Genomic DNA, 16,894 nt, shown 5'->3' with positions numbered 1-16,894 from the left:
GTTATCTGAGAGGGTTTATTCACTGTCCAGTGCAATGGAAACAAATGGACATTACAAAGTCTTATACTTTCTTTCCTTTGGAAAGTTTGAAAATGTCCACTTACTGCACATATTTCAGCCACCACTTTCTTGGGAACAGATACAAGTGTTGGTGTATTGTGTAAAAGTGCACAAAAGAGGAAAACACAATGTCATTACAATGAACTACACTCGGGAAAAATGTGATCAATAACTCATGGCAAAATATTTTTACATTAATTTATCAGTTTTCACTTTCACAAGTCAAAGCAATTCATCATTACTCATCATTAAGATTTACCAGTTGAAATGACTATACGGCCTTAATTTAATGCAGCAAAAATTATTTTACAGTGTAGGCTACTAAGATCTTTTCTTTCTTTTTTTCTCAGCCTTTTTCTTGGTTGCTTTTATAAACAGCCAACCATTTATTTAACAGTGCCTTTTATAAAAGAGACTATAATATAACTAAAAATTACCATTATGTAGAATATTTTTGTACTTCACTTTTATTTGTTCCCATGTTCTAGTGTGGTGACTCTGACATTACAATGAACAAAGTAATTATGCAATTATTAAAATACAAAAATATAGGCTAATAAGTGATAAAAACATCTAACATGGCCACTTCTAACGGATTTAAATTGTCTGCTACTTTTTGCCAGCCCTCTCTCCTGGCTTTTGCAGACTTTGAGGTGTTCCCTGGCGTTTTGATTAAACATTAAAATTCCGAATAAACTTCGACTATTAATTCTCTTGCTCTGCTGCGTAGAAAAACTGAGCGCGCTCTTTGGCCACGCTGAACAGCCAATAGCAGCGTTGCTGATCAATGTTTCTACTATCGATACATATCCCCTTTTCAACCAGCGCATGAACGCGCAATTATCTGAGATAACTCAATCCAGCGATACTAATCTCATCCGGCAAGTGTGTTCGAAGAACCGAGTTAGCCAGATCATGATTAGCACGATGAAATCATCTTGGATGTGTCATTTGATCTCGGATGTAATAAGCAACGTACGAAGAACGAGCCCCAGAATGCAGAAAAAGAGAAACATTGTCTTAAAATCGTTTCGCCACCTGAGGTTATAGCTATAACTATAGCTCCCATAACAAGGACGCAATAATAGCAAGGTAACGTTAGATTCGCGTTTCCCAGTGAGCATAAACAACGGCGGCGGCGTAAACAAATTTAGTCAAAGTTGTCAATAGCCTATAAATGAACATTCAAATCCATAACAAACAGTGGGTGAAAACAATCATTCACACAAATTGTCGCCCTACTGTGAATTTGCTTGACCATTTACAATAGAGATTGATCGCTAGCTGAAACATGTTGTATTCACCAAAGCTAACGCTGACTGCAGCTAATTACATCCTTGTGTTGGTTTGGCGAACATGAACGTCAGTTTAGAAAGAAAAATGGATTTACCTGTTCTGCAAAAACAGAGCAACTGAATGTCGGATTGGAAGCCCTTCTGCCGGCGGAGTTCTCGCCACATTTCGAGGGTTTTTCCGATGTAAATTCGGGACTTCGCGCGTTCCTTATCCTTGTCCCTCTTCTTTACAATTTGTTCATCGGAACGTCGTCTCTTTAGTCGTGTGTAGACCATTTTTTACAGTCTATGGTGTCGACCATAATTCAAACTTCCCCAGTGTTGCCAGATTAGAAATGTCGAAGTATCGTACCAAAACCTCAAAATTATCGTTTTTTGAGAAAAATTATCGTACACGAACCAAACGCATAAAATATAGCTATTTTCCAACAATTGTATTTTCCAAATAATTTTACAGCCAATTTAAACAAGCTGTGTAATGCGCTCACACTAACTGGAGGAAGTCTGGCTACTTAACTTTTTTTTTGCCAAAGTGCAAAAGATATGCCGACAGTCCACATTTTGAACTAGAAAATTGTAATTGAACATAATTAAAATTGTAGTGTAGTGTAAAAAAAATTGTAGTGCAAAACTGTAGTGTAGTGTTGACCGTGTGGTGTGTGTGTGTGTGTGTGTGTGTGTGTATACGTGCTTGCGTGCAGGCAGGCGAGCCTGCAAAATGATTCGGGGTCAGAGAGAGAGGCGGTAGGATGTGTGTTTGGACGAACGACTGAAAACTCTGAAATTATCGTACATTATGGGATTTTTTTCATTATTGATCGTACAGAGGTCAAAATTATCGTACAAATACGATAATTATCGTACATCTGGCAACACTGAACTTCCCTCTTCATGCTTCTCTCTCGTCTCTCCTCCACACCCCCTTCATGTGCACGCGCACTAACCCCCAAACCACACCCCTCAAATACTTCTTGTCGGTGATTGGCTGGAGCACTGTTTGTTGTGTTTCGTGGTGCGGGTGAGCCCAGTTTGTTTTTGTTGCCGTTTGTGGAGCCTGTGGTGTCTACAGAGACCGCGTTTTTTTACAGTGTGTTCAGGGGACAGGCAGCTAGCGGATAGTGAGGAGATGTTTGCTGTATGTGACAAAAAATGTTTTGGCCTAAAAAACGCGTGACATCACTTAGAGCACCTTTAATAATATTATATCAAATTAAAAAAAGGCAGTTGACTAAAATCTTCCATATCACAAATGTGAAAGCAAAATGGCCAGGATCTGTGCATGACTTAAGCATTTTCAGAAATTCACATTTATGCACATTATTTGAAAGTGGTAAGGAAAGTTCCACAATTAAATATCAAGCTCACTGTATTACACACACTTATGCTGATCCTAACAGAACTGCATTTTTTCATAGGTGATTATGACATGTTCCTGCCTGCAGACAGGTGTTTTATGACCCCATTCCCTGACCCAAACCAGTTATGCAGCTCTAGCCAGGACAAGGGCACACAATGAAATGATCTTTGGCTAACTAAAGGGAAGATTTCAGTGTCTGATAAGTCTGAGGGTTGCACACCTGACAGGGCCTGCGACATTGTTGCATGTGCCATATTACACAACATTGGCAAAAAAAAAAAAAAAAAATTTTTCATTAAATGTTTAAAAGACAAATATGCTTAGTTCCTTGAGTTTTATTTCAATTGTTCTTTTTAAGGAAAAGCCAGTGTTCAAATGCCTGCAACAAGAGATATTAGACACATGCCTCATGCAACAAATGAAAAGGAAAAGTTGGCTATACACTGCCCACCTGTAGGCCTATGTCTCCTCTGTCTGTGCAGACTCTTCTGTAGGCCTTTCTGTAGATGTGGAATCCTGCAACTTATATTGCAGCCATAAAGCATACAAGTATAAATTAAGTAAAGTTATTTATGCACTTGCAGGTAGGCTAGTTCCTCAATATGACAGTTATCTGAGAGGGTTTATTCACTGTCCAGTGCAATGGAAACAAATGGACATTACAAAGTCTTATACTTTCTTTCCTTTGGAAAGTTAGAAAATGTCCACTATATTTCAGCCATCACTTTCTTGGGAACAGATACAAGTGTTGGTGTATTATGTAAAAGTGCACAAAAGAGGAAAACACAATGTCATTACAATGAACTACACTCGGGAAAATTGTGATGAATAAATTATGGCAAAATATTTTTATATTAAAATAAGTTTATCAGTTTTCACTTTCACAAGTCAAAGCAATTCATCATTACTCAAGATTTAACAGTTGAAATGACTATACAGCCTTAATTTAATGCAGCAAAAATTATTGTACAGTGTAGGCTACTAAGATCTTCTTTTCTTTTTTTTTGTTGCCTTTTTCTTGGTTGCTTTTATAAACAGACAACCATTTATTTAACAGTGCCTTTTATAAAAAAAAGACTATAATATAACTAAAAATTACCATTATGTAGAATATTTTTGTACTTCACTTTTATTTGTTCCCATGTTCTAGTGTGGTGACTCTGACATTACAATGAACAAAGAAATTATGCAATTATTAAAATACAAATATATAGGCTAATAAGTGATAAAAACATCTAACATGGCCACTTCTAACGGATTTAAATTGTCTGCTACTTTTTGCCAGCCCTCTCTCCTGGCTTTTGCAGACTTTGAGGTGTTCCCTGGCGTTTTGATTAAACATTAAAATTCCGAATAAACTTCGACTATTAATTCTCTTGCTCTGCTGAGGAGAAAAACTGAGCGCGCTCTTTGGCCACGCTGAACAGCCAATAGCAGCGTTGCTGATCAATGTTTCTACTATCGATACATATCCCCTTTTAACCCAGCGCATGAACGCGCAATTATCTCAGATAACTCAATCCAGCTATACTAATCATATCCGGCAAGTGTGTTCGAAGAACCGAGTTAGCCAGATCATGATTAGCACGATGATATCATCTTGGATGTGTCATTTGATCTCGGATGTAATAAGCAACGTACGAAGAACGAGCCCCAGCCAGGTAAATTGTTTCATAAAAATATTTGATTATTGTACTTGTGGGAGGTATTGTCAAAATATCACCTTTAGTAAGTCAGTCTGGTTGCTAGGAAAGCCCTACGCCCTTTGGAACACGAAAAAATACTTACAGTGAATTACAGTAATTTTGTCAAACTTATTTGATAATTGTATGTACAGTAAGGGAGTTATTGTCAAAATGTCACCTGTAGTAAGTCAGTCTGGTCACTAGGAAAGCACTCTGCCCTTTGGAACACGAAAAAATACTTAGTGAATTACAGTAATTTTGTCATAAACTTATTTGATAATTGTACAGTATGGGAGTTAGTGTCAAAATTTCACCTGTAGTAAGTCAGTCTGGTCGCTAGGAAAGCACTACGCCCTTTGGAACACGAAAAAATACATATGGTGAATTGCAGTAATTTTTTCATAAACATATTTGATAATTGTACGTACAGTAAGAGTTATTGTCAAATTTTCACCTGGAGTAATTCAGTCAGGTCGCTAGGAAAGCACTACGGCCTTTGAAACACGACAAAATACATATGGTGAATTACAGTAATTATTTCATAAACACATTTGATAATTGTACGTACACTACAGTAAGGGAGTTATTGTCAAAATGTCACCTGTAGTAAGTCAGTCTGGTCGCTAGGAAAACACTCTGCCCTTTGGAACATGAAAAAATACTTACAGTGAATTACAGTAATTTTTTTCATAAACTTATTTGATAATTGTACGTACATTAAAGGAGTTATTGTCAAACTTTCACCTGTAGTAAATCAGTGTGGTCAATAGGAACATGCTACAACCTTTGGATAATAAAAAAAATCCCTTTGGTGAATTAATGTAATTTGATTCTAAAATATTTGTGTACTGTATGTACGGTGAGGCAGGTATTGGCAAAATCTCACATGTGGTAAGTCAATGTCTCTGTTTTTATGAGGTTGCAATTTGAGGTAGTGTATTTCTTTGTAGGGTGTGCTTTGTAACTTAAAAATGATTCAGTAACCATAACAGACACATTGAAGGTATAATGTGAAACGTACTCGGTTACTAACGTAACCTCGGTTCTCTCGAGAAGAGGGAACGAGTACTGCGTAAGATATCTTACGCTAGGGGAAAATCCTTTTTCCGCGAGATATTGAAGCCAAAAATTATCCTTAATTTTGTAATAATGCAAAACGTGTTGCGGCTAGGGGTGTAAATCGGAGCCTACATGACGATTCGATACGATACCGATTTCTTAAGCCAACGATTCGAGTATTTTCGATACTTCAGAATTCCCCGCGATACGATTCGATTCGATATGATTCAATACTAGATTTTTACATGATATCTATTAAGTTTCAAATAAATCAACAAAAATAATATATAATTTGCCTTTTATTGAGAATACAGAATACAATTGCATGTCACAAAGAAATTGTTTTTCCACCTCCACGAATGAATGTTGTTCATTATGTCGCCTTGTTGAGGTAAATTATAGTTTTCCTTGCTTTACCCCGGTCTTAAAGTAAAAAAAATGACTGTGAAAAATAGTAGAATTAAATTAAATACATTTATGGTGAGATTACTACAATTTATTTAATTAGGCCTAAACGCATTTATGGTGAAATTACTACATTTTCATGTCAATCTGTGTTCATTTTGACCACGAAACATGCGCTGTCACTTTAATTCAGCGCGTGCAGCACAGCAGAAATAGACTCGGTGCGGAAACGATCTCTGCACTGCTGTATACGCACAACAACTGGAACGGATAAACGGACGCAACCACGTGCAGTGTGAAAGCTCTGACCTGTTAACATGGGTACTGAAAAAAATACGCACCGCATACGCACTTCAAACGGAGTATGTGTGAAACGGGCGCAATCAGACAAACGGCAACATCTCTTACCACTGCTCCATCTGTTTTCCTGAAGCCAAAATACATCCACACCCATGACTTGACGCTGACTGGAGTGTGTAACATTTCACTGTCATTGCCAGCTCGCTCTGAGGGATCCATCGCTCTTGAAAGTCAGACTCAACAATGTTTGTGAACATAGATAGACTGTGAAACGTAAGTAACGCGTGTGAAGTAGAAGACAATAATGAGGTTAGCGCCACCCGCAGCTTAGTAGGTTGTACGCATATGTCGGAACAGATGCTGAAAATAGACAGGCGGCACATGAATCGATACTCTTGCGGACGCATCGATGCATCGAATCGTCAGCTGTATAATCGATGCTTCGATACGAATCGATTAATATTTACACCCCTAGTTGCGGCAGCATGCAGACATAGGCGAGGCAGCTCGCGCTCCTATTGGCTGCTCTGCGGCAACTGCAGCAGCCTATCGAGCGAGGCCTGGCGTGACGCCATACCCAATGAGGGTGCTTCGCGCCCGCTGCGTCACGTCCCGCCGAAACGGGCGTGGTCTAGGCCTATAAATACCGCTCACAGGCAGCTATTATCTGTTTTTTCATCATCGAAGCAACCAGAGCGTGTGCATGCATGGCAAGATACGCAGTACTCGTTCCCTCTTCTAGAGAGAACCGAGGTTACGTTAGTAACCGAGTACGTTCTCTTACGAGAGGTCTCTCGTACTGCGTAAGATATCTTACGCAAGGGGACCCAATGCAAAACGCTGTGCATGCTGAGATCTGACACCAAAGACCCAAGGGCGAAAGCCCGGGGTTCATATAGTGCACAATCACCCAGGGAACTCACAGGGAGTCCGGGAAGAGGGAGGGGCGAAGCCGCACTCTTCCACATATGGCAGCGTCGCTTAGACGCGAATTTCATCATACAGACAGGGCGGGGTACGGCCTGAACTGATGGGGAAATGTGGGTCTTACACAGTTTGCCCAGGCACATCTTGTGCTACTGCTTTTCACTGTCGATCATCAAGCTGTGCTCAGTAGACGCAGCATTCTGAGCTGATAGCATCAGGTCAGATAATACTGGTTAACTTAGACCGACAGCAGCCTGGCCTGCAGGGCGGGAACCTCTAGGTTGTAGAACCTTATAAATGTAGACGGGGAGGCCCAGCCCGCCGCCGTACAAATATCTTGCAAGGCAATCCCACTCGAACAGGCCCACGAAGAGGCCATGCCTCTCGTGGAATGCGCTCTGACACCCAACGGGCACTGCATGCCTTTGGAGGCGTATGCCAGCGCTATAGCATCAACTATCCATCTGGATAGGCTCTGTTTCGACGCGGCTAGTCCCTTAGAACGCCCGCTAAACGAAACAAAGAGCTGCTCCGTCTGTCTGAAAACAGACGAGCGAGACACATAAGCTCGTAATGCCCTGACTGGGCAAAGGAGGCCCGCGTCTCTTTCCTCATCAGGGACCGGTAGGGCTGACAGGGAGATAACCTGCGCCCTAAACGGTGTGTTGAGGGATTTCGGAACATAACCGTGCTTAGGTTTGAGTATAACTTTTGAGTCATTAGGCCCAAATTCCATGCACGTCGTGAATTCCACGGCCCAAATTCCATGTAAGTCCCCTATGCGCTTCACTGAAGCGAGAGCCAGCAGAAACACAGTCTTGAAAGACAGATGTTTCAGATCAATTGACTGTAAAGGCTCGAATGGTCCACCTTTCATGGCTTCCAGAACCGTAGAAAGGTCCCATACGGGGACTGAGGGAGGTCTGGGAGGATTCAGTCTCTTAGCCCCTCTAAGGAAGCGGATGACTAAATCGTCCCTTCCTATTGACTGACCAAGCGTTGTTCTTGAGAATGCTGCTATAGCCGCCACATAAACTTTGAGCGTGGAAGGGGTCCTGCCCTTATCCAACAGCTCTTGTAGGAAGGAAAGCACCTCCGTCACTCCACAGTCTGTGGGTGACATGCCACGGGCTGTGCACCAGCCCGAAAACATTGACCATTTCGAGGAGTAGAGCCGTCTCGTAGACGGAGCTCTAGCCTGCGTGATCGTGTTTAATACTCCCTTAGGGAGTTCAACATGTACCCGTTGATGGCCCAGACATGAAGGGACCACAATTCCGGGTGAGGATGCCAGATCGAGCCGTGGGCCTGAGAGAGGAGGTCTCACTGGCACTGGCCACAGGGCAGTGCTCTCTAACTGCATCACAACTGGGAACCAAGGTTGGTTTAGGTTGGCATCCTTCTTCCCTGATCCGCTCTATCACCTGAGGCAGGAGAGAGACGGGGGGAAAAGCATAGAGCGGGCGGCGGGGCCATACATTAGCCAGCGCGTCCCTGCTCTTGGAGAAAAATTCTGGACAGTGAGCGTTTTCTTGAGACGCGAACAGGTCTACTTCCGCTCTGCCGAATTTCTTCCACAGCAGTTGGACTGTCTGTGGGTGTAGAGACCATTCGCCTGCCGGAACATTGTTCCTAGACAGTCTGTCTGGTCCTATATTTAGGAGCCCTGGCACGTGCGCTGCTCTGAGCGAGCGCAGGTTGCGCTGGGCCCATACCAGGAGGCGTTCTGCTAGCCTGTACAGGTTCCTGGACCTGAGGCCGCCCTGGCGATTTATGTAGGACACCACAGACATGTTGTCCGAGCGGCCCAGGACGTGGCGTCCTTTTATTTGGGGACAAAAACGCGTCAGCGCGTTGTCTACTGCCAGCATTTCGAGGCAGTTTATGTGCAGGAGCTTCTCCCGTTCTGACCACTGGCCGAAGAACGGTCTGCCCTCGAGCAGCGCTCCCCATCCCGAGGTGGATGCGTCCGTGGACACCACTCTCACCCTCGAGGAAGTCCCCAGGCTTACACCTGATTGGTACCAGTCGTCCGCTCTCCAAGGTTTCAGAGCTGTGACGCACTTCTGATTGACCTTGAGGCGAAGCAGACCGGATGCCCACGCTTGGCGTGGGACTCGCGCTTTCAGCCAAAACTGCAGCGGGCGCATGCGGAGCAGGACCAGCTGGAGCACTGATGATGCTGAGGCCATGAGACCCAGCATCTTCTGAAATTTCTTGAGCGGGACAGACGCGCCGCAGCGGAACGAGTTCGCTGTGCGCTGAATGTCTACCGCGCGCTGTGGTGATAGTCGCGCTATCATGGACATCGAGTCCAACTCTGTGCCCAGGAAAGATATCGTCTGACTGGGGGACAGAGAGCTCTTCGCCCAATTGACACTGAGACCCAAATTCTCGAGGTGATCGAGTAAAATGGTCGTGTGTTCTATTAGCACTGAGCGAGATTGCGCTAGAATCAGCCAACCGTCCAAATAGTTCAGTACTCGCACGCCCCTCATTCTGAGGGGTGCGAGTGCCGCATCCATGCACTTCGTAAATGTACGGGGTGCCAGGGATAAACCGAACGGCAGGACTGTGTACTGATATGCCTGGCCCTCGAAGGCGAATCTCAAATATCGCCTGTGACGCGACGCTATCTGTATTTGAAAATACGCGTCTTTCAGATCTATTGACACAAACCAATCTCCTTGGCGAATCTGCGCGAGGATTTGTCTGGTCGTGAGCATCCTGAACTGTCGCTTCACAAGCACTCTGTTCAGTTGCCTTAGATCTAGTATGGGTCTGAGACCCCCGTCTTTTTTCGGTACCAGGAAGTATCTGCTGTATAGCCCTCCTTCGCTCTGAACTTGAGAGAGAGGCTCTATGGCCCCTTTGTTCAATAGTTTCGCCACTTCGGCTCGAAGTAAATGTGCTACTTCTGCTTTTACCGTGGTCTCGACGCGCGCCGCTAATGTCCAGCACCCACTTCGAAACCCCGGGCAGCTTTTCCCATGCGACTGCATGAATAGCTAGGGGTTGAATACGAAGCGCGCTCCGCTCGCTCAGCGATGGAGAAGCTTCGGTGTGCTGTAACACAAGCGTCGCGCTCGTGACATTTGAGGCATGGGGCGCGCTGATAACAGCGGGGCAGATTGCCCGCGCTCGACTCCTCTGCGGCGGTCAACCGCGAGGGGGAGGGCTGGGCGAGTCCCGTAGGAACTGTCATGTCTATGTGTGGATGTGGGCGCGGGACAGAGGGCACATTTATCACACCGAAAGCATTGTTCGCTTGAGTGAAGCGAATGCACGCTGGTTTCGTTTTTACAGAAACCGTGAGACATGCATAGCGTGGTGTTTGTGGGCACTGGGTAGTGGGCACATTTACCACGTTTGAAGCGCAACCGGTCTGAGTCGATTTTATGTGCGCGGGCCCTGTGTGACAGGCTGTGCTTGTGTGTAGAGATGGGCACTTGGCAGTGGGCATTCTTACTACACATGAGACACCATCGGCCGTGGCCGGGACACCAGAAAATACACTCTTTTGGGGATTTATCTGGGTAGCCGTGAAAACGGCATTTGTGTGCAGGCAAGCGGGTGACAGAACCGGCTTGTTGGCTGCAGAAAACACTGGAACAGTCACATTTGCTGGAACTGGACGAGCGAATAACTTTGGTGTGAGTCCGGCCGCAGCGGGACTTGAACACCGTCGTTTTCCTAGGCGTGCTAGGACGACTTCGGGGCCTCGGGCTTTACCGCAATCCTAGGTCGCGGGCCACGCATGGCGGGGCGGCGGCTGGATGAGCGGGAGCACGGTCTCGCGTTTCGGGCCTGGCGGCGCTGCGAAGTGGCGGCAGTGGACGGTGGCTGGGGCTGTGAGCTCTGTGCAGACGGTTTCGCACGGCCTGCTGCAGAGCTGGAGCGCTTCGGGAGGAAGTGCTTCATAGCCTGTGACGCTTTCTGTACCTCTGCGAATCTCTCCGCAAAATCCTTGACGGAGGATTCAAAGAGGCCCGCGGGAGAAAGCGGGGCGTCGAGGAACACGGTGCGCTCGGACTCGGCCATTTCTGAGAGCGTCAGCCACAGGTGTCTCTCGGTCACAGTGAGAGAGGCCATACTCCGTCCAATGGCCTGCGCTGCGGACTTAGTAGCACGGAGAGCGAGGTCCGTGGCGGTTCTTAAGTCCGGCACGCAGATCGCGTCAGGTCCATTCTCATCCAGCTTTCGAAGGAGATCGGCCTGGAAGATCTGTAACATGGCCATGGTGTGCAGCGCTGACGCAGCTTGCCCGGCGGCGGAGAAAGCGCGGCGGAGCAGGCTTGACGTCGTGCGGCAAGCTTTAGAGGGTAGGGCCAGCTTAGCGCGCCGTCCAGCGGAGGGCGGACATAAGTGGGCCGCTATCGCCTCTTCGACCAGCGGCAGCGAAAGGTATCCCCTGTTCTTGGCATCGTCAACTGTAGAGAATGCCAAAGAAACAGCAGGACGCACTCTAGCTGAATAGGGGGCGTTCCAAGACTTAGCGACTTCTACGTGTAGCTCAGGAAGAAAGGGCGCTGGTTTGGACGCAGGCGAAGCGCGCTCCCCAGGCAGGAAAAAGCCATCCAGCCGGTTGTGAGCGGGCTGCTCGGGCGAAGACCACTCGAGGCCGAGGCTCGCCGCGGCCTGTGCGAGTATCCGCATGAGCTCCGTCTCGATGGACGCTCTCTTGCCTGACGATGTGCGGGCAGGGGGCGCGGGATCCTCAGAGCCCGTCCAATCCTCACTGCCTGATGCCAGGATAGAGCAGGAATCATCCTCTCCCAGCAGGGCTTCCTCGTCAGCGACGTCGACGGAAGCGGCGGCAGACAGCGGCCGCTATCCGTCAGGAAGAGAAGCTGACGAAGCCGGTGAAGCAGGCGGGCGAACCGGCGAGCTTTGGCGGCTGGGGGAAGGTTCCGGGACCCGCTGGGCACGGCGCTTTTTACGGCGGGACACCGCGGCGGGCGGGGGAGCAGTCTCGGTGAAGAAAGCCAGGCGAGTCCTCAGAGTCGCCATGGTCATCAGCTCGCAGTGAGGGCAGCCGCCGTCAGCGAGCGCGAGAACTGAATGTTCCTCACCCAGGCAGGAAACGCAAACAACGTGGCGGTCCCCGTCGCTGAGTGTGGCTCTGCACGACCCGCAGGAAGGCATCTTGAAAAAGACGCTAGCTCTTTTAGAATGTGTGTCGCGGCGGCGACACACACACACACACAGTACAGAGTAATGAAAAGGATATAAGCGCCGGAAAGCGCAGCAGGAAGGCAAGGAAGGCGGCGCGGCCAGCGACTTCAGTGACTCGTCCTGCTGAAGGTGCTCTCTCTCAGACGGCGCGGCTTCTTCTCCAGCTCCAGCGATGCGTGTGCTTCGCTTGAAGGATGAAAAATCAGATAATAGCTGCCTGCGAGCGGTATTTATAGGCCTAGACCACGCCCGTTTCGGCGGGACGTGACGCAGCGGGCGCGAAGCACCCTCATTGGGTCTGGCGTCACGCCAGGCCTCGCTCGATAGGCTGCTGCAGTTGCCGCAGAGCAGCCAATAGGCGCCTCGCCTATGTCTGCATGCTGCCGCAACGCGTTTTGCATTATTACAAAATTAAGGATAATTTTTGGCTTCAATATCTCGCGGAAAAAGGATTTTCCCCTAGCGTAAGATATCTTACGCAGTACGAGAGACCTCTCGTAAGAGAACTGTACTTTGTTTATAATGGTTTCAAAGTTCTTTTAAAGCAAATCATTCCTCTATAAATACATCCATAAAGAAGTTACTGTTTTCAGCTGTTACAGTAACAAATAAATTTAGATAATGTAATATTTTTTGATGGAAGGTGTGCCATTGAAGAACCCCATAGACGTTTTGCTAGTTTTTGAAGTGTTCACCTGTTAGGGGCGCACAGACAAAGACCCCGAACCAGATATGATGAATGAAGACCCGGAGTCTGAATTCTAATAAATTAAAGAAAAGATTTACTGAAGATAGTTTGCAGTTTCATCAGCAGAAGTCAGCTTCAAGACTCACACAGGAGTTCGTAGGCCGCCCCGCTTACATAAAAGATCACAGCAGTTATACCATTTCCAAGGGCATTGATTACATCATTGCTTACAGGTTAGCTACTTCTGATTAGCTAAGAACACATAAAATCTAAAAAAAAATGTCCACACATATACAGATAGACGGAAGCATATCTCCATTGATTATGCAGCTGACACTTGGACCCTGAAGTTAGGCACGACGTGACCTTCCAACCACAGATTTGGGTTGCTGGGCGCCAACCTGTCCCAAACAACAGCTCAGTCAATCTCCAATAATGCCAGTGGTTCCTTAACCTGCAACCAAAAAGACTAACACACACTCTGACACACAGCTTTTCCAAGGTTGGATTTGGCCACGCTCTAACTATAAACAGTAGAGTATTCTCAAAACATCAAGATAACATGTTCTTTCTCTCAAGCTACACTTTATTAGTCTAACTGGAAAGTAAGGCTTTAACTGAGAAATGGTCCCTTAACTATTGGCTTCAGTGACCCCTGTGACTTATAGTCGTCAGGGTACCCTAGAAAAACAGATGTATGTATTGACACATGTTGAAGACCTTTCTTAAGCTTTCTATATCATTTCTGGATGCCGGGCTAAATGAGCAAGCACTGTTACTGCATTCAGATATAAAATACAGAAATTAGAGAATACATGAAAAGAACATTTCAGTAATCACACTGGTAACTTCTATAACAAAGTAAAACAAGCCTAGAGAAGTCATTCAACTCATGTGACATCTAGAAAGCAAAATATTGATGAATACCTTGATTATAATCACTTATTACATATACATTGAAGCAGCAGTTTATTCCAAAACCCACACCCTTCACACCCAAAATAAGCATCATGTTTGCTGTCATGCTTTCTGAGTACTTGTCAATAATCTGATGGATTCAGTACACGGACAATTATATTTCTGCAGGACTGTAAACATCAATCAATGCACATGAATTGTGTTATTGTGGGAGTTTAATGTTAAACGAAGATGCCATACAACAGGAAAACATAAAAGATATAGTTTAGCCATTCTTTTTATTCAACACCTGGAGAACACTGTTACACTGTAAAGCCTTAAAAACAGAAAAACAGAAAAACAGAGGTGAATAAAACAGCAAGACATGGGCTGTAGTACAGTATGTTCTGTAGGGTCCAGACAAGATGATCCAACTTGCTATGGTGCAGTCAGCCCATGCTTTCAAAACCTTTTGAAATAAATAATATGCCATTATTAAAACCAACACACCAACACAGTTCTTGTTCATTTTGATTTCAAATAAATAAATAAATAAATATAAACAGTTGTAAAATAAAGCGATTGACTATGTTCAGGAGATTACAAATGATTTTCTACTTCCTACAGTCAGGATTTTTACCAAATTACAGTTCATGTACATGTTCATTCTTTATTATTTCCTAAACACCTTTTTAAACACCATCATTGTAATGCCGTTTTTATTGTTGCTAAAGGACATTCTATAGCATTAGAACACATAATGTGAGAGATATTTGCTGGTACATCTGTAGTTGGCTAAAATGTAGTTGTCTATTTACACACAATGAAACAATTAAACGATGACTTTTTAGACGGTCCCTATCTTGTTTACCACACTACATTGGACATTCTGTGGACATTCGCAAGTATGCCAATACTTGCCCATTTTGATGAATTGTGAAAAATGTATAGGGGAGCGCGGGGCACAACGTAACATGGGGCTAGTTGTAACACACTTGTTTTAAATACTTCCACACATTCTAGCATGATGAAACTTGGTGTATTTACTAGTTGCCATATCAACACTATATAGAGAAAAAAATTGTGCCAAAATTATAATTTTTTGGAAGATATCCATAGACATTTATTAAACCATAGCAAAAGTAAATTTCTTACTTAAGTTAATTTTTCATCTCAATTTTTTGTGTTTATTTAAAGTTAGACAAATCTGATATTTTTTTAATCTCCTATATGTTATTTAACAGTTGAGATAGTTCTTTAATGCTTCGCTAACTAGCAGAAGACACCAGCCGCGTTTAAATCCCAGTTGTGCAGGAGGGGCATGTTGTCACACTTCGTTACAATGTGCCCCTATTAGAAATATGCTATTATATTCTATACTTTTATTAATTCTATTGAGAAAACATGAGAAAAGGGTGAATAAAGACTGAGAGTCAATGTTCAGAAATTACTGATTATTTATTTGTTTTGAACTATGTTGTATAGCTGTTTCCTGTTCGTAGTCAAAACTCAAAAATTATTTTATATTTAATTATTAAAAAATGCCATTATTTTATATGAAAAAGTTAATAATTATATTTTATTTAGAAAATATTTTAGTTTGTCTTGTATATATTTTTTATTAGATCAGATAACATTTTAAGCTGTCATATGGTCATGTTTTTTATTAATTTTATTTAGTTAAATTGCAAACATTTCAAGTAGCCTACAATGCAACAAAAAACAAAATGAATACACGGCATTATAAATACAATTCAAAATATATAAACCAAAGAATAACAACAACAACTAAAGTATAAATGTACATAATAATAATAATAATAAAATAAAAATTAAATAATAAATACATAAATAAAAGTTTATAATATCAGGGCAGTATTATGTATTTGAAAAGCTTTAAAATTTGTATTGTTTTTATAAGCTTTTTGTTTTGTGATCTCATGTTTGAAAGAGTTTCTAAGTATATTGTGAGATCAGTGTTATAAAAGGTAATATAGGAGGGTTTCTTTTGAGTTCTTTTTGTCTTGTGAATATAAAACTTCGCCAAAATAATTAAAAGATTAATGATATAATTTTGTTTTTCAGAAAAATATGGGTTTTGGAAACAAAGTAAAATGTCATGAGGTTCTAAATTAAGACATCTGTTTAATTTTTTTTGTCATGTCTATTTTAAAGTCAGTCCAAAAAGAAATAGAAAAAGGGCAATACAAAAATAAATGTTCAATATCTTCAAGATATTATTCACTTTTTGTAACACATCAGTGTTACAAAAAGTGCATTTATCACAAACAGTATGAATATATCTATGGTTGTATTTAGCCTACAGGATAACATCTATGAATAATTTTGTACATTACTTCTTTTACTAGAAATAACATACTTATAGGGTAATGTCCAAATGCCGTGCCAAGATATACAATAAGGTTTAAGCCATTTTGATTTACATGGAGGACTGGGACCGACATTAAATGATTTTTTTTTTAAATACAATTGTTATTAAAACCTTTATCAAATAAAGAGAGACCATTTACAAAAAGTTGAGGATTTTGTAATGTTGTGTTATTAATATCTACGTCTGAGAATTTGGTTAATATTATTATGCCATTAGGGATAGCTTTAATTACATTGTTAAATTCTTTTTCATTTACAAATAAACCATATTTTGAAATAAAATTAGGGTAGGCCTACGTGTAAAATTGGCCATTCTGGTCAATAAGCTGGTTTACAATTAAAATGTTGTGTCGAACCCAATTCTCCATGTACAATGATCTCTTATTATGAATTATATTACCATTTTTCCATATAAAACACCTGCTTGGAGAAAAATTGTGTTTGTATAAAAGAGACCAGTACAGCAATGCTTGTTTGTGATAATTGGCCAAAGCAATTGGAAGTTTACCAGTTATATAAGGACACTGCAACAAAAAATGTAATCCCCCAAGTCTTCATATGGTCATGTTACAATGTTCCCCTCACATGTTACAATGTACCCCACCTATGGGGCATGTTGTCACATTTCACTTCCATTCTTTCGGGGTATATCAAG

Source organism: Leuciscus leuciscus (genome assembly GCF_965113295.1).
Source record: "Leuciscus leuciscus genome assembly, chromosome: 14".
Lineage (NCBI taxonomy): Eukaryota > Metazoa > Chordata > Actinopteri > Cypriniformes > Leuciscidae > Leuciscus > Leuciscus leuciscus.
The sequence above is the reverse complement of the archived record's forward strand: the minus strand, read 5'-3'. Positions refer to the sequence as shown.